Below are 23,145 nucleotides of genomic sequence, written 5' to 3'. Positions count from 1 at the left end.
CCCATCGACCCACGAGTGCGTAAATGAAATGTGGCGCGTGGACACCACGGAGTGCTATTCAGCTAGGAGGAGCAGCGGTGAGAGGGCACCTCTCGTGGTTCTCCTGGCCAGAGCTGGAACCCGTTCCAGTAAGCCAGGTAGCCCAAGAATGGACACACGAGCACCACGTGCTCGCGCTCACCAGCAAATGGGTACGAACCGATGGACACCTAAGTGGACACAGAGGAATCACCTTCATCGGGTGGGTGTCGGGCGGGTGGGGGGAGGGGATGGGCATACACCTCCATTAGGAATGGGGTGAGTGCGCACCGACTGGGGGATTGGCGCACTTGAGGCTCTGACCCGAGGGGGGAGGCTGGGAGAGGGCAACCTACCTGACCTTAACATTGGTACCCCCACAATACGCTGGAACAACATCAGAGGTAAATGAATAAGAACACAGGGGGGAGGGGGGCGCGGGCAACACATGTCACCTTCATACTTGGACTCCCATCATCTGCTTGAAAAGAGAGAGAAAAGAAAATGCAATCATAGAGATAAGAGACACTTTTAAAAAATAATGAATCCGAAGAGAAAAGTAAAAGGAGGCCTGTGGAGCAGGTCTGGGTGTGACTCCGGATCCCCCAACATCAGGTGCCACCACCAAAGATTCCTACGTGTAGCCCATAGAACCCCAAAAGCAACGGGACGAGTTCTGGTCACATACTCCCTCAAAATGACATCCTGGCCTTCTTCTGGAACTCCCTCCCCTCTCAGACTCTCAAGGTTTCCTCCAGCGTGTCGGTTCCCACAGAGCAGACCTTTGGTCTGAGACCTGACAGTCCAGAAGCCACGCATGCTGCCGCGTGACGGCGGTGTCGCGGCTTGGGACAAGAGGAGGCCCCACGGTGCGGGCTGGGGCGCCAGGCACCGCGGCGGGCGCTGAGGGTGGGGGTGACCCCCACCCCGGGCCGCCGCCTCGCTCCCAGAGAGGGGACAGAACAAGAGGCAAAACAAAAAAAAAAAAAAAGAAGACGCCTACGGCACCCGGTATTCCCAGGCGGTCTCCCATCCAAGTATTAACCAGGCCCGACCCTGCTTAGCTTCCGAGATCAGACGAGATCGGGCGCGTTCAGGGTGGTGTGGCCCTAGACGGCGGAGGGCGCCCCTGCCCCGCTCAAAAAGCCGAGCCTCTCTGCGCTTCCCTGCCGCCTCCTCCCGCCCCAGGCCCCGCGCCAGCGCTGACCCGCACCGGGCGGGCCTGTTGAGTTCACCGGCCGGGTCCGGCGGGCTCCGAGGGACGGGGGTGACAGGCGGGGCGGGGCGGGCAGGGAGCGGCGGGCCGGGGTGGGGGGCTGTCTCTCTATACACACACACACACACACACACACTCACACTCACACTCACTCACTCACACTCACACAAGATGCGCCTCCACGGCTGGACTCACCGAGGTGGAGACATTCCAGCCCACTTCCTCTCCTCGCCTGGCCTCCTTCACCTACCCGCCCCCCACCCCCAGCTCGTGGCCGCTGCCGCCGCCACCGCCGCCGCCGCCCCGATTGCGCATGCGCGGGTCGCCCGCCCTTTGACCCCAGGCAGGGGCCGCCCTCCCCGACAACCCCTTTCAGCTGCGCCCCCCACCCTGTGGGTGGGCTGCTGCCTATTCCCTTGGGCCCGGGCTGGGGCACATCGCATGGGGGAGGGGAGCGAGTGTATGGGGCATCTCTCTCTCTCTCTAGGGATGTGTCCCATGGGTGTGGTGGCGTGGTTTGTGGGGCGCAGAAGAAATCAGTCCCCTCCATCTCCTACCTCTGGAAAACGCCCAAGCCCTTGGAGAACTGCCGGCAACGCGACCGTGGGGGCCGGGACCCTCCTCTGTGTCCTCCTGTGGCCCAGTCCAAGGGGCCTGGGCCTGGCCGGGGCTGCATTGGACCCCGACCACCCTGGCGTGTGGACTCGCTAAAAATCGGCGATTAGATATTGGATTCCAGCTTCATTGAGGTCATTTCACTAATGAGTGCACCGGAAAGAGTTTCCTAATCCATCTGTGAGGGTGGCAACTGAAAGAGAATTTTAAAGCTGACAGAATAGGCGAGGAAAGGCATAGGAGATTTCCACACCCAGTAAGGAAGCCTTTCCCGAAATGGAAGAAAGAAACGAGCAAACAGAAACACCGGTAGCCCGCCAGGATCAGAGTCTGCCCCCGAGAGAAAGTACCCTGACCAGGTTCACCCGTGGGTGGGTGGCGAGCTAGCGGCATTCAGAAGAGCGAGGCCCGCAGTCTGTGCAGAAGACACCTGCACTCGGGTGTGTGTGGCGGCACGATTCACAAGCAGCTCCAGATGTTAAGCCAAGGAGAAGCCAGGGAGTTCCCAATGCCCCAGGTGTCCTCAGCCCATGACTGGCTGCTGGGGGAATGCGAAGCCCGGCTCCTTGTCTCAGAGCGGGACAACCAGGAGATGTGACGTACACCCCGGGGTTCCCAGAGGATCAGGCTGAAGCTGGGACTTGGCCTGAAAGTGTCCCCTCGCATGGCCACCCCCTTCCCCTTCCTGCTCCTCTACTCCTGGTGCCCCTCCATCCAGGGGCCAGACCTTAAAGAGTCACCCGCAAGAGAATCCTGGTCCCAAAGGAGCCTTCTGGGGGACCCGTGCTGAGAGAGGTTGTGGGCATGGCCCGCTGGGGCTCTGCCCGACCCAGGGCTGAGAGATGCAACCTCCCAGCTCTGGGTCCCTGCAGGGGAAGCGTTGGCAAGCACAGGGCCAGTCCTCCAAAGGCCCAGGTGCAGGGAGCCCAGGCCAAGCAGCCTGTGGAAGAAGCCACCCCGGGAAGACGACTGCAGGCCACGGCCCTTCCCACCTCCTCCTCCTCCTCCTCCTGCTCCTCCACCCCCCCGACCTCCCACCCCCCCCCGACATGGCGCAGGGCTCAGAGACACCTCAGACACTTGCTACCCAAAGTGCAAAGGGCATCAGTTGCTCCTCCAAACCCCCCCCCTGCCCAGCAGACCGCGTTGTCCAGCCAGCCCCCGGGCCTCCCTGGGGTGCCCAGCACAGAAGTGCAGACAACCACCGGACCCACAATCTCAGTTTTTGGATGTTTTTGCCACTCTAAGGACCCGCAGGCCAGCTGGGCCTTCTGGCAGGACAGAGAGCCCCGGAATCCGACATGGAGAGCTGGGTGTACGTCCCCACGAGGAGGCGGTCCCCACCTCCGCGGCGCTGCCCTTGCGGGGGGGAAAAGCAGCCACGGGGCCTCATAGAAGACACCAGGCTGGGCGCCCGCCCCAAAGTGGGGCCACGTCCCCCGCAGGCCGCCACTTAGCGACGGCCGCCGGCCGGCGGACGGTTGGGTGGCGCGAGACGCTGCGGCCGCCCTGCTACCGGGTTCCTGGGAGGGCGTCCTGGAACCAGCGTCCACACCAAGCCCTTGGAATGCCCAGGCGATGGAGGAGCCCCGTCAGGCAGGGGCCGAGGACGGTGACGGCCCGGGCGGGGAGGAGCGTGTCAGGCAGGGGCAGAGGACGGTGACAGGAGACAGCCGGGCGGGAAGGAGTCAGTCAGGCAGGGGCCGAGGAGGAGACGGGCTGGGTAAGGGTTAGGGTTAGACTCAGGGCACAAGTCACAATCGCAAAGACCTGGAAGCGACCCGAGTGCCCATCGACCCACGAGTGCGTAAATGAAATGTGGCGCGTGGACACCACGGAGTGCTATTCAGCTAGGAGGAGCAGCGGTGAGAGGGCACCTCTCGTGGTTCTCCTGGCCAGAGCTGGAACCCGTTCCAGTAAGCCAGGTAGCCCAAGAATGGACACACGAGCACCACGTGCTCGTGCTCACCAGCAAATGGGTACGAACCGACGGACACCCAAGTGGACACAGAGGAATCACCTTCATCGGGTGGGTGTCGGGCGGGTGGGGGGAGGGGATGGGCATACACCTCCATTAGGAATGGGGTGAGTGCGCACCGACTGGGGGATTGGCGCACTTGAGGCTCTGACCCGAGGGGGGAGGCTGGGAGAGGGCAACCTACCTGACCTTAACATTGGTACCCCCACAATACGCTGGAACAACATCAGAGGTAAATGAATAAGAACACAGGGGGGAGGGGGGCGCGGGCAACACATGTCACCTTCATACTTGGACTCCCATCATCTGCTTGAAAAGAGAGAGAAAAGAAAATGCAATCATAGAGATAAGAGACACTTTTAAAAAATAATGAATCCGAAGAGAAAAGTAAAAGGAGGCCTGTGGAGCAGGTCTGGGTGTGACTCCGGATCCCCCAACATCAGGTGCCACCACCAAAGATTCCTACGTGTAGCCCATAGAACCCCAAAAGCAACGGGACGAGTTCTGGTCACATACTCCCTCAAAATGACATCCTGGCCTTCTTCTGGAACTCCCTCCCCTCTCAGACTCTCAAGGTTTCCTCCAGCGTGTCGGTTCCCACAGAGCAGACCTTTGGTCTGAGACCTGACAGTCCAGAAGCCACGCATGCTGCCGCGTGACGGCGGTGTCGCGGCTTGGGACAAGAGGAGGCCCCACGGTGCGGGCTGGGGCGCCAGGCACCGCGGCGGGCGCTGAGGGTGGGGGTGACCCCCACCCCGGGCCGCCGCCTCGCTCTCAGAGAGGGGACAGAACAAGAGGCAAAACAAAAAAAAAAAAAAAGAAGAAGCCTACGGCACCCGGTATTCCTAGGCGGTCTCCCATCCAAGTACTAACCAGGCCCGACCCTGCTTAGCTTCCGAGATCAGACGAGATCGGGCGCGTTCAGGGTGGTGTGGCCCTAGACGGCGGAGGGCGCCCCTGCCCCGCTCAAGAAGCCGAGCCTCTCTGCGCTTCCCCGCCGCCTCCTCCTGCCCCAGGCCCCGCGCCGGTACTGACCCGCACCGGGCGGGCATGTTGAGTTCACCGGCCGGGTCCGGCGGGCTCCGAGGGACAGGGCTGACAGGCGGGGCAGGGCGGGGCGGGCAGGGAGCGGCGGGCCGGGGTGGGGGGCTGTCTCTCTATACACACACACACACACACACACACTCACACTCACACTCACTCACTCACACTCACACAAGATGCGCCTCCACGGCTGGACTCGCCAAGGTGGAGACCTTCCAGCCCCCTTCCTCTCCTCGCCTGGCCTCCTTCACCTACCCGCCCCCCACCCCCAGCTCGTGGCCGCTGCTGCCGCCGCCGCCGCCCCGATTGCCCATGCGCGGGTCGCCCGCCCTTTGACCCCAGGCAGGGGCCGCCCTCCCCGACAACCCCTTTCAGCTGCGCCCCCCACCCTGTGGGTGGGCTGCTGCCTATTCCCTTGGGCCCAGGCTGGGGCACAGCGCATGGGGGAGGGGAGCGAGTGTATGGGGCGTCTCTCTCTCTCTCTAGGGATGTGTCCCATGGGTCGGGTGGCGTGGTTTGTGGGGCGCAGAAGAAATCAGTCCCCTCCATCTCCTACCTCTGGAAAACGCCCAAGCCCTTGGAGAACTGCCAGCAACGCGACCGTGGGGGCCGGGACCCTACTCTGTGTCCTCCTGTGGCCCAGTCCAAGGGGCCTGGGCCTGGCCGGGGCTGCATTGGACCCCGACCACCCTGGCGTGTGGACTCGCTAAAAATCGGCGATTAGATATTGGATTCCAGCTTCATTGAGGTCATTTCACTAATGAGTGCACCGGAAAGAGTTTCCTAATCCATCTGTGAGGGTGGCAACTGAAAGAGAATTTTAAAGCTGACAGAATAGGCGAGGAAAGGCATAGGAGATTTCCACACCCAGTAAGGAAGCCTTTCCCGAAATGGAAGAAAGAAACGAGCAAACAGAGACACCGGTAGCCCGCCAGGATCAGAGTCTGCCCCCGAGAGAAAGTACCCTGACCAGGTTCACCCGTGGGTGGGTGGCGAGCTAGCGGCATTCAGAAGAGCGAGGCCCGCAGTCTGTGCAGAAGACACCTGCACTCGGGTGTGTGTGGCGGCACGATTCACAAGCAGCTCCAGATGTTAAGCCAAGGAGAAGCCAGGGAGTTCCCAACGCCCCAGGTGTCCTCAGCCCACGACTGGCTGCTGGGGGAATGCGAAGCCCGGCTCCTTGTCTCAGAGCGGGACAACCAGGAGGTGTGACGTACACCCCGGGGTTCCCAGGAGGATCAGGCTGAAGCTGGGACTTGGCCTGAAAGTGTCCCCTCGCACGGCCACCCCCTTCCCCTTCCTGCTCCTCTACTCCTGGTGCCCCTCCATCCAGGGGCCAGACCTTAAAGAGTCACCCGCAAGAGAATCCTGGTCCCAAAGGAGCCTTTTGGGGGACCCGTGCTGAGAGAGGTTGTGGGCATGGCCCGCTGGGGCTCTGCCCGACCCAGGGCTGAGAGATGCAACCTCCCAGCTCTGGGTCCCTGCAGGGGAAGCGTTGGCAAGCACAGGGCCAGTCCTCCAAAGGCCCAGGTGCAGGGAGCCCAGGCCAAGCAGCCTGTGGAAGAAGCCACCCCGGGAAGACGACTGCAGGCCACGGCCCTTCCCACCTCCTCCTCCTCCTCCTCCTGCTCCTCCACCCCCCCGGCCTCCCACCCCCCCCCGACATGGCGCAGGGCTCAGAGACACCTCAGACACTTGCTACCCAAAGTGCAAAGGGCATCAGTTGCTCCTCCAAACCCCCCCCCTGCCCAGCAGACTGCGTTGTCCAGCCAGCCCCCGGGCCTCCCTGGGGTGCCCAGCACAAAAGTGCAGACACCCACCGGACCCTCAATCTCAGTTTTCGGATGTTTTTGCCACTCTAAGGACCCGCAGGCCAGCTGGGCCTTCTGGCAGGACAGAGAGCCCCGGAATCCGACGTGGAGAGCTGGGTGTACGTCCCCACGAGGAGGCGGTCCCCACCTCCGAGGCTCTCCCCTTGAGGGGAGCGGCAGCTGACAGCCGTAGGGCCTCTGGGAAGACACCAGGCTGAGTCCCCGAGGCACAGTGGGGGCACGTCCCCCGCACGCGACTTAGGGACGGCTGCTGGAGACTGCTGCGGCCACCCTGCTGCCGGGTTTCTGGAGGGCTTCCTGGAAGCAGCGTCCACACCAAGCCCTTGGAAGGCCCAGGAGACGGAGGAGCCGGTCAGGCAGGGGCCGAGGACGGTGACAGGCCAGGCGGCAAGGAATATGTCAGACAGGGGCAGAGGACGGTGACAGGCCGGGCGGGAATGTGTCGCTCAGGCAGGGGCCGAGGAGGGTGACGGGCCTGGTGGGGAGGAGCGAGTCAGGCAGGGGCAGAGGATGGTGACAGGCCGGGCGGGAAGGAGCAGGTCAGGCGGGGGCCCAGGACAGTGACGGGCCTCGCCGGGGAGGAGCGCGTCAGGCAGGGGCAGAGGAGACGGGCTAGGTAAGGGTTAGGGTTACAGTTAGGGCACAATTCACAATCGCAAAGATGTGGAAGTGACCCGAGTGCCCATCCATCCCGGAGTGTATTAATAAAATGTGGGGCGTGGACACCACAGAGTGCTATTCGGCTGTGAGGGGCAGCGGTGAGAGGGCACCTCTCGTGGTTCTCCTGGCCAGAGCTGGAACCCGTTCCAGTAAGCCAAGTATCCCAAGAATGGACACATGAGCACCACGTGAGCGCGCTCACCAGCAAATTGGTAGGAACGGATGGACACCTAAGTGGACAGAGGGGAATCACCTTCATCGGGTGGGTGTCGGGCGGGCGTGGGGAGGGGGTGGACATACACATCCATTAGGGAGGGGGTGGGTGCGCACCGACTGGGGGTTGGGCACACTTGAAGCTCTGACCCGAGGGGGGAGGTTGGGAGAGGGCAATGTTACCGACCTTAACATTGGTACCCCCACAATACGCTGGAACAACATCCGAGGTAAATGAATAAGAACACAGGGGAGAGGGGGGCACGGGCAACACATGTCACCTGAATACTTGTATTCAGGGCGCAGTGTGGATCTGGCTGTGTCCACTCACCCATGGGTGACGGGCAGGCAGGGCGCAGTGTGGAACTGGCTGTGACCACACACCCATGGGAGACGGGCAGGCCGTGTGCTGTGTTGATCTGGGTGTGTCCACACACCCATGGGAGACTGGCAGGCCATGCGCTGTGTTGATCTGGGTGTGTCCACACACCCACGGGAGACGGGCAGGCAGGGCGCAGTGTGGAACTGGCTGTGTCCAGTCACCCACGGGAGTCGGGCAGGCAGGGCGCTGTGTGGAACTTGCTGTGTCCACACACTCACCAGAGACAAGCAGGCAGGGCGCATGTGGATCTGGCTGTGTCCACTAACCCACGGGAGATGGGCAGGCAGGGCACTGTGTGGATCTTGCCGTGTCCACACAGCCACAGGAGATGAGCAGGCAGGGCTCTGTGTGGGTCTGCCTGTGTCCAATAACCTATGGGGGACGGGCAGGCAGGGCGCTGTGTGGATCTTGCTGTGTTCACACAGCCACGGGAGTTGGGCAGGCAGGGCGCTGTGTGGGTCTGCCTGTGTCCAATTACCCATGGGGGACAGGCAGGCAGGGCGCTGTGTAGATCTGGCTCTGTCCACACACCCATGGGAGACGGTCAGGCAGGGCAGTGTTGGATCTGGCTGTGTCCACACACCCACGGGAGACGGGCAGGCAGGGCGCTGTGTAGATCTGCCCGTATCCACACACCCACGGGAGATGGGCAGGCAGGGTGCAGTGTGGATGTGGCCGTGTCCACACATCCACGGGAGATAGGCAGGCAGGGCGCAGTGTGGATGTGGCTGTGTCCACTCACCCACGGGAGACCGGCAGGTAGGGCGCAGTGTGAAACAGGCTGTGTGCACACACCAAAGGGAGATGGGCAGGCAGGGCGCAGTGTGGAACTGGCTGTGTCCACACACCCATGGGAGACGGGCAGGCCGTGCGCTGTGTTGATCTGGGTGTGTCCACACACCCACGGGAGTCGGGCAGGAAGGGCGCTGTGTGGAACTTGCTGTGTCCACACACTCACCAGAGACAAGCAGGCAGGGCGCAGTGTGGATCTGCCTGAGTCCACTCACACACGGGAGACGAGCAGGCAGGCGCTGTGTGGATCTGGCTTTTCCACACACCCAAGGGATACGGTCAGGCAGGGCACTGTGTGGATCTGGCTGTGTCCATTCACTCACGGTAGATGGGCAGACAGGGTGCCCTGTGGATCTGGCATGTCCACTCACCCACGTGAGACGGGAAGGCAGGGCGCAGTGTGGAACTGGCTGTGTCCACTCACCCACGGGAGACGGGCAAGCAGGGCTCTGTGTGGAACTGGCTGTCTACACAGCCCATGGGAGACGGTCAGGCAGGGCGGTGTGTGAATCTGGCTTGTCCACACACCCACGGGAGTCGGGCAGGCAGGGCGCTGTGTGGAACTTGCTGTGTCCACACACTCACCAGAGACAAGCAGGCAGGGCGCAGTGTGGATCTGGCTGTGTCCACTAACCCACGGGAGACGGGCAGGCAGGGCGCTGTGTGGATCTTGCCGTGTTCACACAGCCACGGGAGATGGGCAGGCAGGGCGCTGTGTAGATCTGGCTCTGTCCACACACCCATGGGAGACGGGCAGGCAGGGCAGTGTTGGATCTGGCTGTGTCCACACACCCACAGGAGATGGGTAGGCAGGCACTGTGTGTATCTGGCCATGTCCACACATCCACGGGAGACAGGCAGGCAGGGCGCAGTGTGGATGTGGCCGTGTCCACACACCCACGGGAGACGGGCAGGCCGGGCGCTGTGTGGATCTGGCTGTGTCCACTCACCCACGGGAGACGAGCAGGCAGGGCTCTGTGTGGAACTGGCTGTGTCCGCACACCCAGAGGAGATGGGTAGGCAGGGCGCTGAGTGGATCTGGCTGTGTCCACTCACTCACGGGAGACGGGCAGGCAGGGCACTGTGTAGATCTGGCCGTGTCCACACACCCATGGGAGATGAGCAGGCAGGGCGCAGTGTGGATGTGGCCGTGTCCACTCACCCATGGGTGAAGGGCAGGCAGGGCGCAGAGTGGAAATGGCTGTGTCCACACATCCTTCGGAGACGGGCAGGCAGGGTACCGTGTGGATCTGGCTGTGTCCACTCCCCCACGGGAGATGGGCAGGCAGGGCACAGTGTGGATGTGGCTGTATCCACACACCCACGGGAGACGGGCAGGCTGGGCGCCTAGTGGATCGGGCTGAGTCCACACACCCAAGGGAGACGGGCAGGTAGGGCACAGTGTGGATGTGACTGTGTCCACTCACCCTGGTAGACCGGAAGGCAGGGCACAGTGTGGAACTGGCTGTGTCCAATGACCCAAGTGAGACGGGCAGGCCGGGTGCAGTGTGGATGTGGCTGTGTCCACTCACCCACGGGAGACCGGCAGGTAGGGCGCAGTGTGAAACAGGCTGTGTGCACACACCAAAGGGAGATGGGCAAGCAGGGAGCATTGTGGATCTGGCTGTGTCCACTCACCCATGGGTGACGGGCAGGCAGGGCGCAATGTGGAACTGGCTGTGTCCACACACCCTCGGGAGACGGGCAGATAGGGCGCTGTGTTGATCTGGGTGTGTCCACTCACCCACGGGAGATGGGCAGGCAGGGCGCAATGTGGAACAGGCGCTGCCCACTCACCCATGGTAGAGAGGCAGGTAGGGCGCTCTGTGGGACAGGCTGTGTCCACTGACCCACGGTTGACGGGCCGGTAGGGCGCTGTTTGGAACTGGCTCTGTCCACTGACCCACGGGTGACAGGCAGGTAGAGAGCTGTGTGGAACTGGCAGTGTCCACTCACCCACGGGAGACAGGCAGGCAGGTCGCTGTGTTGAACTGGCTGTGTCCACTCACACACGGGACACGGGTAAGAAGGGCGCGGTGTGGAACTGGCGCTGTCCAATCACCCATGGTAGAGAGGCAGGTAGGGCGCTCTGTGGGACGGGCTGTGTCCAATGTCCCACGGGTAACGGGTAGGTAAGGCACTGTGTGGAACTGGCTTTGTCCACTCACCCACGGGGGACGGGCAGGCAGGGCGCTGTGTTGAACATGCTGTGTCCACTCACACAGGAGAGATGGGCAGGCAAGGCGCTGTGTTGAAATGGCAGTGTCCATTTACCCACGGGAGACGGGCAGGCAGGTCACTGGGTTGACCTTGCTGTGTCCACTGACCCACGGGAGACTGGCAGATAGGGAGCTGTGTGGAACTGGCTGTGTCCACTCACCGACGGGAGACGGGCAGGCAGGCCGCAATGTGGAACAGGCGCTATCCACTCACTCATGGTAGAGAGGCAGGTACGGCGGTCTGTGGGACGGGCTGTGTCCACTGACCCACGGTTGATGGGCAGGTAGGGCGCTTTGTGGAACTGGCTGTGTCCACTGATCCACGGCTGACAGGCAGGTAGGGAGCTGTGTGGAACTGGCATGTCCACTCAGCCACTGGGACGGGCAGGTAGGGCGCTGTATTGTACTGGCAGTGTCCACTCACCCACGGGACACGGGCAGGCAGGGCGTGGTGTGGAACTGGCAGTGTCTCCTCACCCACGGATGACGGGCACGTAAGGCGCAGTGTGGACCTGGCTGTGTCCACTGACCCACGGGTGACAGGCAGGTAGGGCGCTGTGTGGAACTGGCAGTGTCCACTCACCCACGGTTGATGGGCAGGTAGGGCGCTGTGTGGAACTGGCTGTGTCCACTGACCCATGGGTGATGGGCAGGTAGGGCGCTGTGTGGAACTGGCTGTGTCCACTGATCCACGGCTGACAGGCAGGTAGGGAGCTGTGTGGAACTGGCAGTGTCCACTCACCCACTGGGACGGGCAGGTAGGGCGCTGTTTTGTACTGGCAGTGTCCACTCACCCACGGGACACGGGCAGGCAGGGCGTGGTGTGGAACTGGCAGTGTCCACTCACTCACGGCTGACGGGCAGGTAGGGCGCTGTGTGGAACTGGCAGTGTCCACTCACCCACGGGAGTCGGGCAGGCAATTCGCTGTGATGAACTGGCAGTGTCCACTCAACGACGGGAAACGGACAGGCAGGGCCCTATGTGGAACAGGCGCTGTCCACTCACCCATGGTAGAGAGGCAGGTAGGGCGCTCTGTGGCACGGGCTGTGTCCACTGACCCACGGGTGACGGGCAGGTAGGGCGCTGTGTGGAACTGGCTGTGTCCACTGACCAACGGGTGACAGGCAGGCAGGTCGCTGTGTGGAACTGGCAGTGTCCAGTCACCCACGGGAAATGGGCAGGCAGGTCACTGTGTTGACCTGGCTGTGTCCACTGACCCACGGGATACGGGCAGATAGGGCGCTGTGTGGAACTGGCTGTGTCCACTGACCCACGGGAGACGGGCAGATAGTGTGCTGTGTGGAACTGGCTGTGTCCACTCACCGACGGTAGACGGGCAGGCAGGGCACAATGTGGAACAGGCACTGTCCACTCACCGATGGTAGACAGGCAGATAGGGCGCTCTGTGGAACGGGCTGTGTCCACTGACCCACGGGTGACCGGCAGGTAGGGCGCTGTGTGGAACTGGCAATGTTCACTCACCCACGGGAGATGGGCAGGCAGGGCATGGTGTGGAGCTGGTGCTGCACACTCACCCATGGTAGAGAGGAAGGTAGGGCGCTCTTTGGGACGGGCTGTGTCCACTGACGCACGGGTGACGGGTAGGTAAGGCACTGTGTGCAACTGGCTTTGTCCACTCACCCACGGGGGACGGACAGGCAGGGCGCAGTTTTGTACTGGCAGTGTCCACTCACCCACGGGACACGGGCAGGCAGGGCGCTGTTTGGAAATGCCAGTGTCCAACACCCATGGGAGACGGGCAGGCAGGTCACTGTGTTGACCTGGCTGTGTCCACAGACCCACGGGAGACGGGCAGATAGGGCGCTGTGTGGAACTGGCTGTGTCCACTCACCGACGGGAGACGGGCAGGCAGGGCGCAATGTGGAACAGGCCTTGTCCACTCACCCATGGTAGAGAGGCAGGTAGGGCGCTCTGTGGAACGGGCTGTGTCCACTGACCCACGGGTGACGGGTAGGTAAGGCACTGTGTGGAACTGGCTTTGTCCATGCACCTACGGGGGACGGACAGGCAGGGTGCTGTTTTGTACTGGCAGTGTCCACTCACCCCTGGGACACGGGCAGGCAGGGCGTGGTGTGGAACTGGCAGTGTCCAATCACCCACGGCTGACGGGCATGTAGGGCACTGTGTGGAACTGGCTCTGTCCACTGACCCACGGGTGTCGGGCAGGTAGGGTGCTGTGTGGAACTGGCAGTGTCCACTCACCCACGGGAGACGGGCAGGCAGGTCGCTGTGTTGAACTGGCTGTGTCCACTCACACACGGGAGACGGGCATGCAGGGCGCTGTGTTGAAATTGCTGAGTCCACTCACACATGGGAGATGGGCAGGCAGGCCGCTGTTCTGAACTGGCAGTGTCCACTCACCCAAGGGAGACGGGCAGGCAGGTCACTGTGTTGACCTGGCTGTGTCCACTGACCCACGGGAGACGGGCAGATAAGGCGCTGTGTGGAACTGGCAGTTTCCACTCAACCACGGGAACCGGGCAGGCAGGTCACTGTATTGACCTGGCTGTGTCCACTCACGCATTTTAAACGGGCAGGCAGGGCGCTGTGTGGAACTGACAGTGTCCACTCACCCATGGGAGACGGGCAGGCAGCGCGCAATGTGGAACAGGCCCTGTCCAGTCACCCATGGTAGAGAGGCAGGTAGGGCGCTCTGTGGAACGGGCTGTGTCCACTGACACACGGGTGATGGGTAGGTAAGGCACTGTGTGGAACTGGCTTTGTCCACTCACCAACGTGAGACGGGCAGGCAGGGCGCGGAGTGGAACTGGCGCTGTCCACTCACCCATGGTAGAGAGGAAGGTGGGCGCTGTGTGGAACTGGCTGTGTCCACTGACCCACGGGAGACGGGCAGATAGGGCGCTGTGTGGAACTGGCTGTGTCCACACACCGACGGGAGACGGGCAGTCAGGGCGCAATGTGGAACAGGCGCTGTACACTCACTCATGGTAGAGAGGCAAGTAGGGCACTCTGTGGGACGGGCTGTGTCCACTGACACACGGGTGACGGGCAGGTAGGGTGCTGTGTGTAACTGACTTTGTCTGCTGACCCACGGGTGACAGGCAGGTAGGGCATTGTGTGGAACTGGCTGTGTCCACTCACCCACGGGACACGGGCAGGCAAGGCGTGGTGTGGAACTGGCAGTGTCTACTCACCCACTGTTGACCGGCAGATAGGGCGCTGTGTGGAACTGGCTGTGTCCACTGACCCACGGCTGAAGGGCAGGTATGGTGCTGTGTGGAACTGGCAGTGTCCACTCACCCACGGGAGACGGGCAGGCAGGTCGCTGTGTTGAACTGGCAGTGTCCACTCACCGACGGGAAACGGACAGGCAGGGCACTATGTAGAACAGGCGCTGTCCACTCACCTATGGTAGAGAGGCAGGTAGGGCAGTCTGTTGGACGGGCTGTGTCCACTGACCCATGGGTGACGGGCAGGTAGGGCGCTGTGTGGAACTGGCAGTGTACACTGACCCACGGGTGACAGGCAGGTAGGGCGCTGTGTGGAACTGGCTGTGTCCACTCACCCACGGGAGACGGGCAGGCAGGTCACTGTGTTGACCTGTCTGTGTCCACTCACCCACGGGACACAGGCAGGCAGGGCGCAGTGTGGAACTGGCAGTGTCCACTAACCGACGGTTGACGTGCAGGTAGGACGCTGTGTGGAACTGGCTGTGTCCACTGACCCACGGGTGACGGGCAAGTAGGGCGCTGTGTGGAACTGGCAGTGTCCACTCACCCACGGGAGACGGGCAGGCAGGGCACGGTGTGGAACTGGCGCTGTCCACTCACCCATGGTAGAGAGGCAGGTAGGGTGCTCTGTGGGACGGGCTGTGTCCACTGACCCACGTGTGACGGGTAGGTAAGCCACTGTGTGGAACTGGCTTTGTCCTCTCACCCACGAGGGATGGGCAGGCAGGGCGCTGTTTTGCACCGGCAGTGTCCACTCACCCACGGGAGACAGGCAGGCAGGTCGCTGTGTTGAACTGGCTGTGTCCACTCACCCACGGGACACGGGCAGGCGGAGCCTGGTGAGGAACTGGCAGTGTCCACTTACCCACAGTTGACGGGCAGGTAGGCCGCTGGATGGAACTGGCTGTGTCAACTGACCCACGGGTGACGGGCAGGTAGGGCGCTGTTTGGAACTGGCAGTGTCCACTCACCAACGGGAGACGGACAGACAGGTCGCTGTGAGGAACTGGCAGTGTCCACTCAACGACGGGAACGGACAGGCAGGGCAATATGTGGAACAGGCGCTGTCCACTCACCTATGGTAGAGAGGCAGGTAGGGCTCTCTGTTGGACGGGCTGTGTCCACTGACCCACGGGTGACGGGTAGGTAAGGCACTGTGTGGAACTGGCTTTTTCCACTCACCCACGGGGGACAGGCAGGCATGGCGCTGTTTTGTACTGGCAGTGTCCACTCACCCACCGGACACGGGCTGGCAGGGCGTGGTGTGGAACTGGCAGTGTCCACTCACCCACGGCTCACGGGCAGGTAGGGCGCTGTGTGGAACTGGCAGTGTCCACTCACCCACGGTTGACAGGCAGGTAGGGCGCTGTGTGGAACTCGCTGTGTCCACTGACCCACGGGTGACGGGCAGATAGGGCGCTGTGTGCAACTCGCTGTGTCCACTGACCCACGGGTGATGGGCAGGTAAAGCGCTGTGTGGAACTGGCAGTGTCCACTCACCCACGGAAGACGGGCAGGCAGGGTGCGGTGTGGAACTGGCGCTGTCCACTCACCCATGGTAGAGAGGCAGGTAGGGCGCTCTGTGGGACGGGTTGTGTACACTGACCCACGGGTGACGGGTAGGTAAGGCACTGTGTGGAACTGGCTTTGTCCACTCACCCACACGGGACGGGCAGACAGGGCGCTGTGTTGAACTGGCTATGTCCACTCACACACGGGAGACGGGCATGCAGGGCGCTGTGTTGAACTGGCAGTGTCCACTCACCCACGGGAGACGGGCAGGCAAGTCACTGTGTTGACCTGGCTGTGTCCACTCACCAACGGGACACGGGCAGGCAGGGCGCGGTTAGGACTGGCAGTGTCCACTCACCAACAGTTGACGGGCAGATATGGCGCTATGTGGAACTGGCTGTGTCCCCTGATCCATGGGTGACATGCAGGTAGGGTGCTGTGTGGAACTGGCAGTGTCCACTCACCCACGGTTGACGGGCAGGTATGGCGCTGTGTGGAACTGGCTGTGTCCATTTTCCCATGGGTGAGGGGCAGGTAGGGCGCTGTGTGGAACTGGCAGTGTCCACTCACCCACGGGAGACGGGCAGGCAGGGCGCGGTGTGGAACTGGCGCTGTCCACTCACCCATGGTAGAGAGGCAAGTAGGGCGCTCTGTGGGACGGGCTGTGTCCACTGACCCACGGGTGACGGGTAGGTAAGGCACTGTGTGGAACTGGCTTTGTCCACTCACCCATGGGGGACGGGCAGGCAGGTCGCTGTGTTGAACTGGCTGTGTCCACTCACACACTTATGACGGGCAGGCAGGTCACAGTGTTGACCTGGCTGTGTCCACTGACCCACGGGAGATGGGCAGATAGGGCGCTGTGTGGAACTGGCTGTGTCCACTCACTGACGGGAGACGGGCAGGCAGGGCACAATGTGGAACAGGCACTATCCACTCACCCATGGTAGAGAGGTAGGTAGGGCGCTCTGTGGGACGGGCTGTGTCCACTGACCCACGAGTGACGGGCAGGTAGGGCGCTGTGTGGAACTGGCAGTGTCAACTCACCCACGGGTGACGGGCAGGTAGGGCGCTGTGTGGAACTGGCAGTGTCCACTCACCCACGGGAGACGGGCATGCAGGGCGCTGTGTTGAACTGGCAATGTCAACTCACCCACGGGAGACGGGCAGGAAGGTCACTGTGTTGACCTGGCTGTATCCACTGACCGATGGGATACGGGCAGATAGGGTGCTGTGTGGAACTGCCTGTGTCCACTCACCGATGGGAGACGGGCAAGCAGGGCACAATGTGGAACAGGCCCTGTCCACTCACCCATGGTACAGAGGCAGGTAGGGTGCTCTGTGGGACGTGCTGTGTCCACTGATTCACGGGTGACGGGCAGGTAGGGCGCTGTGTGGAACTGGCTGTGTCCACTCACCCACGGGACACAGGCAGGCAGGGCGTGGTGTGGAACTGGCAGTGTCCACTCACCTACGGGAGATGGGCAGGCAGGGCGCGATGTGGAACTGGTTGTGTCCACTCACACACGGTAGATGGGCATGAAGGGCGATGTGTGGAACGAGCTGTGTCCACTGACCCACGGGTAATGGGCAGGCAGGGCCCGGTGTGGAACTGGCAGTTTCCACTCATCTAGACGGGTTGGACAGGCAGGGCGCGTTGTGGATCTGGCTGTGTCCACTGAGCCACGGTAGACGGGCAGTTAGGGCCCTGTGTGGAACTGGCTGTTTCCACTCACCTAGGAAAGGCGGGCAGGCAGGGCACTGTGTTGGACTGGCAGTGTCCACTCACCCATGGGACACGGGCAGGCAGGGCGCGGTGTGGAACTGGCAGTGTCCACTCAACCACGGTAGACGCCAGGTAGGGCGCTGTGTGGAAATGGCTGTGTCCACTGACCCACGGGTGACGGTCAGGTAGGGCGCTGTGTGGAACTGGCTGTATCCACTGACACACAAGTGGCAGGCAGGTAGGGCGCTGTGTGGAACTGTCAGTGTCCACTCACCCACGGGAGACGGGCATGCAGGTCGCTGTGTTGAACTGGCTGTGTCCACTCACACATGGGAGACGGGCAGGCAGGGCGCTGTGTTGAACTGGCAGTGTCCACTCACCCACGGGAGATGGCAGGCAAGTCACTGTGTTGACCTGGCTGTGTCCACTCACCCACGGGACACGGGCAGGCAGGGCGCGGTGGGGAACTGGCAGTGTCCACTCACCCACGGGACACGGGCAGGCAGGGCGCAGTGTGGAACTGGTAGTGTCCACTCACCCACGGTTGACCGGCAGGTAGGGCGCTGTATGGAACTGGCTGTGTCCACTGACCCACGGGACACGGGCAGGCAGGGCGCAGTGTGGAACTGGTAGTGTCCACTCACCCACGGTTGACCGGCAGGTAGGGCGCTGTATGGAACTGGCTGTGTCCACTGACCCATGGGTGAAGGGCAGGTAGGGCGCTGTGTGGAACTGGCAGTGTCCACTCACCCACGGGAGACAGGCAGGCAGGTCGCTGTGTTGAACTGGCAGTGTACACTCACCCACGGGACACGGGCAGGCAGGGCGCTGTGTGGAACTGGCAGTGTCCACTCACCCACGGTTGATGGGCAGGTAGGGCGCTGTGTGGAAATGGCTTTGTACACTCACCCCGGGGAGACAGGCAGGCAGGTCGCTGTGTTGAACTGGCTGTGTCCACTCACACATGGGAGACGGGCAGGCAGGGTGCTGTGTTGAATTGGCAATGTCCTCTCACCCACGGGAGACGGGCAGGCAGGTCACTGTGTTTACCTGGCTGTGTCCACTGACCCATGGGAGATGGGCAGAAAGGGCGCTGTGTGGAACTGGCAGTGTCCCCTAACCGACTATTGACGGGCAGGTAGGGTGCTCTCTGGAACTCGCTTTGTCCACCGACACACGGGTGACGGGCAGGTAGGGCGCTGTGTGGAACTTCCAGTGTCCACTCACCCACGGGAGACAGGCAGGCAGCACACGGTGTGGAACTGGCGCTGTCCACTCACCCATGGTAGAGAGGCAGGTAGGGCGCTCTGTGGGACGGGCTGTGTCCACTGACCCATGGGTGAGGGGTAGGTAAGGCACTGTGTGGAAGTGGCTTTCTCCACTCACCCACGGGGGACGGGCAGGCAGGGCGCTGTTTTGTACTGGCAGTGTCCTCTCACCCACGGGACACGGGCAGGCAGGGCGTGTGTGGAACTGGCAGTGTCCACTGACCCATGGGTGATGGCCAAGTAGGGTGCTGTGTGGAACTGGCAGTGTCCACTAACCCACGGGAGACGGGCAGGCAGGGCGCGGTGTGGAACTGGCGCTGTCCACTCACCCATGGTAGAGAGGCATGTAGGGCGCTCTGTGGGACGGGCTGTGTCCACTGACCCATGGGTGACGGGTAGGTAAGGCACTGTGTGGAAGTGGCTTTCTCCAATCACCCACGGGCGACGGGCAGGCAGGGCGCTCTTTTGTACTGGCAGTGTCCACTCACCCACGGAACACGGGCAGGCAGGGCGCTGTGTAGAACTGGCAGTGTCCACTCACCCACGGTTGATGGGCAGGTAGGGCGCTGTGTAGAATTGGCTGTGTCCACTGACCCACGGGTGACGGGCAGGCAGGGCGCGGTGTGGAACTGTCGCTGTCAACTCACCCATGGTTGAGAGGCAGGTTGGGCGCTCTGTGGGACGTGCTGTGTCCACTGACTCACAGGTGACGGGCAGGTAGGGCGCTGTGTGGAACTGTTTGTGTCGACTGACCCACGGGTGACGGGCAGGTAGGGCGCTGTGTGGAACTGGCAGTGTCCACTCACCCACGGGAGACAGGCAGGCAGGTCACTGTGTTGACCTTCCTGTTTCCACAGACCCACGGGTGACGGGCAGGTAGGGCACTGTGTGGAACTGGCAGTGTCCACTCACCCACAGGAGAAGGGCAGGCAGGGCGCGGTGTGGAACTGGTGCTGTCCACTCACCCATGGTAGAGAGGCAGGTAGGGCGCTCTGTGGGACGGGCTGTGTCCAGTGACACACTGGTGACTGGTAGGTAAGGCACTGTGTGGAACTGGCTTTGTCCACTCACCCACGGGGGACAGGCAGGCAGGGCGCTGTTTTGTACTGGCAGTGTCCACTCACCCACGGGACACAGGAAGGCAGGGCGTGGTTTGGAACTGGCAGTGTCCACTCACCCACGGCTGACGGGCAGGTGGGGCGCTGTGTGGAACTGGCAGTTTCCACTCACCCACGGGAGACGGGCAGGCAGGGCGCGTTGTGGAACTGGCACTGTCCCCTCACCCATGGTAGAGAGGCAGGTAGTGCGCTCTGTGGGACGGGCTGTGTCCACTGACCCACGGGTGACGGGTAGGTAAGGCACTGTGTGGAACTGGCTTTGTGCACTCACCCCGGGGAGACAGGCAGGCAGGTCGCTGTGTTGAACTGGCTGTGTCCACTCACACACGGGAGACTGGCAGGCAGGGTGCTGTGTTGAATTGGCAATGTTCTCTAACCCAGGGGAGACGGGCAGGAAGGTCACTGTGTTTACCTGGCTGTGTCCACTGACCCACGGGAGACGGGCAGATAGGGCGCTGTGTGGAACTGGCTGTGTCCACTCACCGACGGGAGACGGGCAGGCAGGGCGCAATGTGGAACAGGCGCTGTCCACTCACCCATGGTAGAGAGGCAGGTAGGGCGCTCTGTGGGACGGGCTGTGTCCACTGACCCACGGGTGACGGGCAGGTAGGGCGCTGTGTGGAACTGGCAGTGTCCACTCACCCATGGGAGACAGGCAGGCAGGTCGCTGTGTTGAACTGGCTGTGTCCACTCACACACGGGACACGGACAGACAGAGCGCTGTGTTGAACTGGCAGTGTCCACTCACCCACGGGACACGAGCATTCAGAGCGTGGTGTGGAACTGGCAGTGTCCACTAACCGACGTTTGACGGGCAGGTAGGGCGCTGTGTGGAACTGGCTGTGTCCACTGACCCACGGGTGAAGGGCAGGCAGGACGCTGTGTGGAACTGGCAGTGTCCACTCACCCACGGGAGACGGGCAGGCAGGTCGCTGTGTTTAACTGGCAGTGTCCACTCACCAACGAGAAACGGACATGCAGGGCACAATGTGGAACAGGCGCTGTCCACTCACCCATGGTAGAGAGGCAGATAGGGCACTCTGTGGGACGGGCTGTGTCCACTGACGAACGGGTGACGGGCAGGTAGGGCACTGTGTGGAACTGGCTGTGTCCACTGACCCACGGGTGACAGGCAGGTAGGGCGCTGTGTGGAATTGGCAGTGTCCACTCACCACGGTTGTCGGGCAGGTAGGGCGCTGTGTGGAACTGGCAATGTCCACTCACCCACGTTTGACAGGCAGGTAGGGTGCTGTGTGGAACTGGCAGTGTCCACTCACCCACGGTTGATGCGCAGGTAGGGCGCTGTGTGGAACTTGCTGTGTCCACTGACCACGGATGATGGGCAGGTAGGGCGCTGTCTGGAACTGGCAGTGTCCACTCTCCCACGGGAGATGGGCAGGCAGGGCACAGTGTGGAACTGGTGCTGTCCACTCACCCACAGTTGAAGGGCAGGTGGGGTGCTGTGTGGAACTGGCTGTGTCCACTCACCCACGGGAGACGGGCATGCTGGTCACTGTGTTGACCTGGCTGTGTCCACTGACGCACGGGAGACGGTCATATAGGGTGCTGTGTGGAACTGGCTGTGTCCACTCACCCATGGGAGACGTGCAGGCAGGGCGCAATGTGGAACAGGCGCTGTCCACTCACCCATGGTAGAGAGGCAGGTAGGGCGCTCTGTGGGACGGGCTGTGTCCACTGACCCACGGGTAACGGGGAGGTAAGGCACTGTGTGGAACTGGCTTTGTCCACTCACCCACGGGGGATGGACAGGCAGGGCGCTGTTTTGTACTGGCAGTGTCCACTCACCCACGGGAGACGGGCAGGCCGGTCACTGTGTTGACCTGGCTGTGTCCACTCACCCACGAGAGACAGGCAGGCACGTCACTCTGTTGAACTGGCTGTGTCCACTCACACACGGGAGACGGGCAGGCAGGTCACTGTGTTGACCTGGCTGTGTCCACTCACGCACAGGACACGGGCCATTAGGGCGCGGTGTGGAACTGGCAGTGTCCACTCACCGACGGTTGACGGGCAGGTAGGGCGCTATGTGGAACTGGCTGTGTCCACAGACCCACGGGTGACGGGCAGGTAGGGCGCTATGTGGAACTGGCAGTGTCCACTCACCCACGGGAGACGGGCAGGCAGGGCACGGTGTGGAACTGGCGCTGTCCACTCACCCATGGTAGAGAGGCAGGTAGGGCGCTCTGTGGGTCGGGCTGTGTCCACTGACCCACGGGTGACGGGTCGGTAAGGCACTGTGTGGAACTGGCTTTGTCCACTCACCCACGGGACACGGGGAGGTAGGGCGTGATGTAGAACTGGCAGTGTCCACTCACCCACGGTTGATGGGCAGGTAGGGCGCTGTGTGGAACTGGCTGTGTCCACTGTCCCACGGGTGACGGGCAGGTAGTGCGCTGTTTGGAACTGGCTGTGTCCACTCACACACAGGAGACGGGCAGGCAGGGCACTGTTTTGAACTGGCTGAGTCCACTCACACACGGGAGACGGGCAGGCAGTGCGCTGTGTGGAATTGGCTGTGTCCACTGACCCATGGGTGACAGGCAGGTAGGGCGCTGTGTGGAACTGGCAGTGTCCACTCACCCATGGGAGACGGGCAGGCAGGTCACTGTGTTGAACTGGCTGTGTCCACTCACACACGGGAGACAGTCAGGCAGGGCGCTGTGTTGAACTGGCAGTGTCCACTCACTCATGAGAGACGGGCAGGCAGGTCAATGTGTTTACCTGGCTGTGTCCACTCACCCACGGGACACGAGCAGTCAGGGCGCGGTGTGGAACTGGCAGTGTCCACTCACCGACGGTTGACGGGCAGGTAGGGCGCTGTGTGGAACTGGCTGTGTCCACAGACCCATGGGTGATGGGCAGGTAGGGCGCTGTGTGGAACTGGCCTTGTCCACTCACCCATGGGAGACGGGCTGGCAGGGCACGGTGTGGATCTGGCGCTGTCCACTCACCCATGGTAGAGAGGCAGGTAGGGCGCTCTGTGGGACGGGCTGTGTCCACTGACACACGGGTGACGGGTAGGTAAGGCACTGTGTGGAAGTGGCTTTGTCCACACACCCACGGGGAACGGGCAGGCATGGCGCTGTTTTTTACTGGCAGTGTCCACTCACCCACGGGAAATGGGCAGGCAGGGCGTGGTGTGGAACTGGCAGTGTCCACTCACCCACAGCTGACGGGCAGGTAGGGCACTGTGTGGAACTGGCTGTGACCACTGACCCACAGGTGACGGGCAGGCAGGGTGCTGTCTGGAACTGGCAGTGTCCACTCACCTACGGGAGACTGGCAGGCAGGTCACTGTGTAGATCTGGCTGTGTCCAC

At 62.4% G+C, this 23,145-nt stretch overlaps 2 non-coding genes across 2 annotated transcripts; both read right to left on the bottom strand.

Annotated features, from left to right (window-relative positions):
- Positions 1-1,014: 1,014 nt before the first annotated feature.
- On the bottom strand, positions 1,015-1,133 carry LOC142870660 (5S ribosomal RNA). Its single transcript, XR_012919033.1, has one exon. It is a non-coding gene; the product is annotated as a 5S ribosomal RNA (ribosomal RNA).
- Positions 1,134-4,651: 3,518 nt separating this feature from the next.
- On the bottom strand, positions 4,652-4,770 carry LOC142870658 (5S ribosomal RNA). The gene has a single exon (XR_012919031.1). It is a non-coding gene; the product is annotated as a 5S ribosomal RNA (ribosomal RNA).
- Positions 4,771-23,145: the final 18,375 nt, after the last annotated feature.

The sequence above is a fragment of the Microcebus murinus genome, chromosome 4, assembly GCF_040939455.1.
Source record: "Microcebus murinus isolate Inina chromosome 4, M.murinus_Inina_mat1.0, whole genome shotgun sequence".
NCBI classification, from domain to species: domain Eukaryota; kingdom Metazoa; phylum Chordata; class Mammalia; order Primates; family Cheirogaleidae; genus Microcebus; species Microcebus murinus.
The sequence above is the reverse complement of the archived record's forward strand: the minus strand, read 5'-3'. Positions and strand labels throughout refer to the sequence as shown.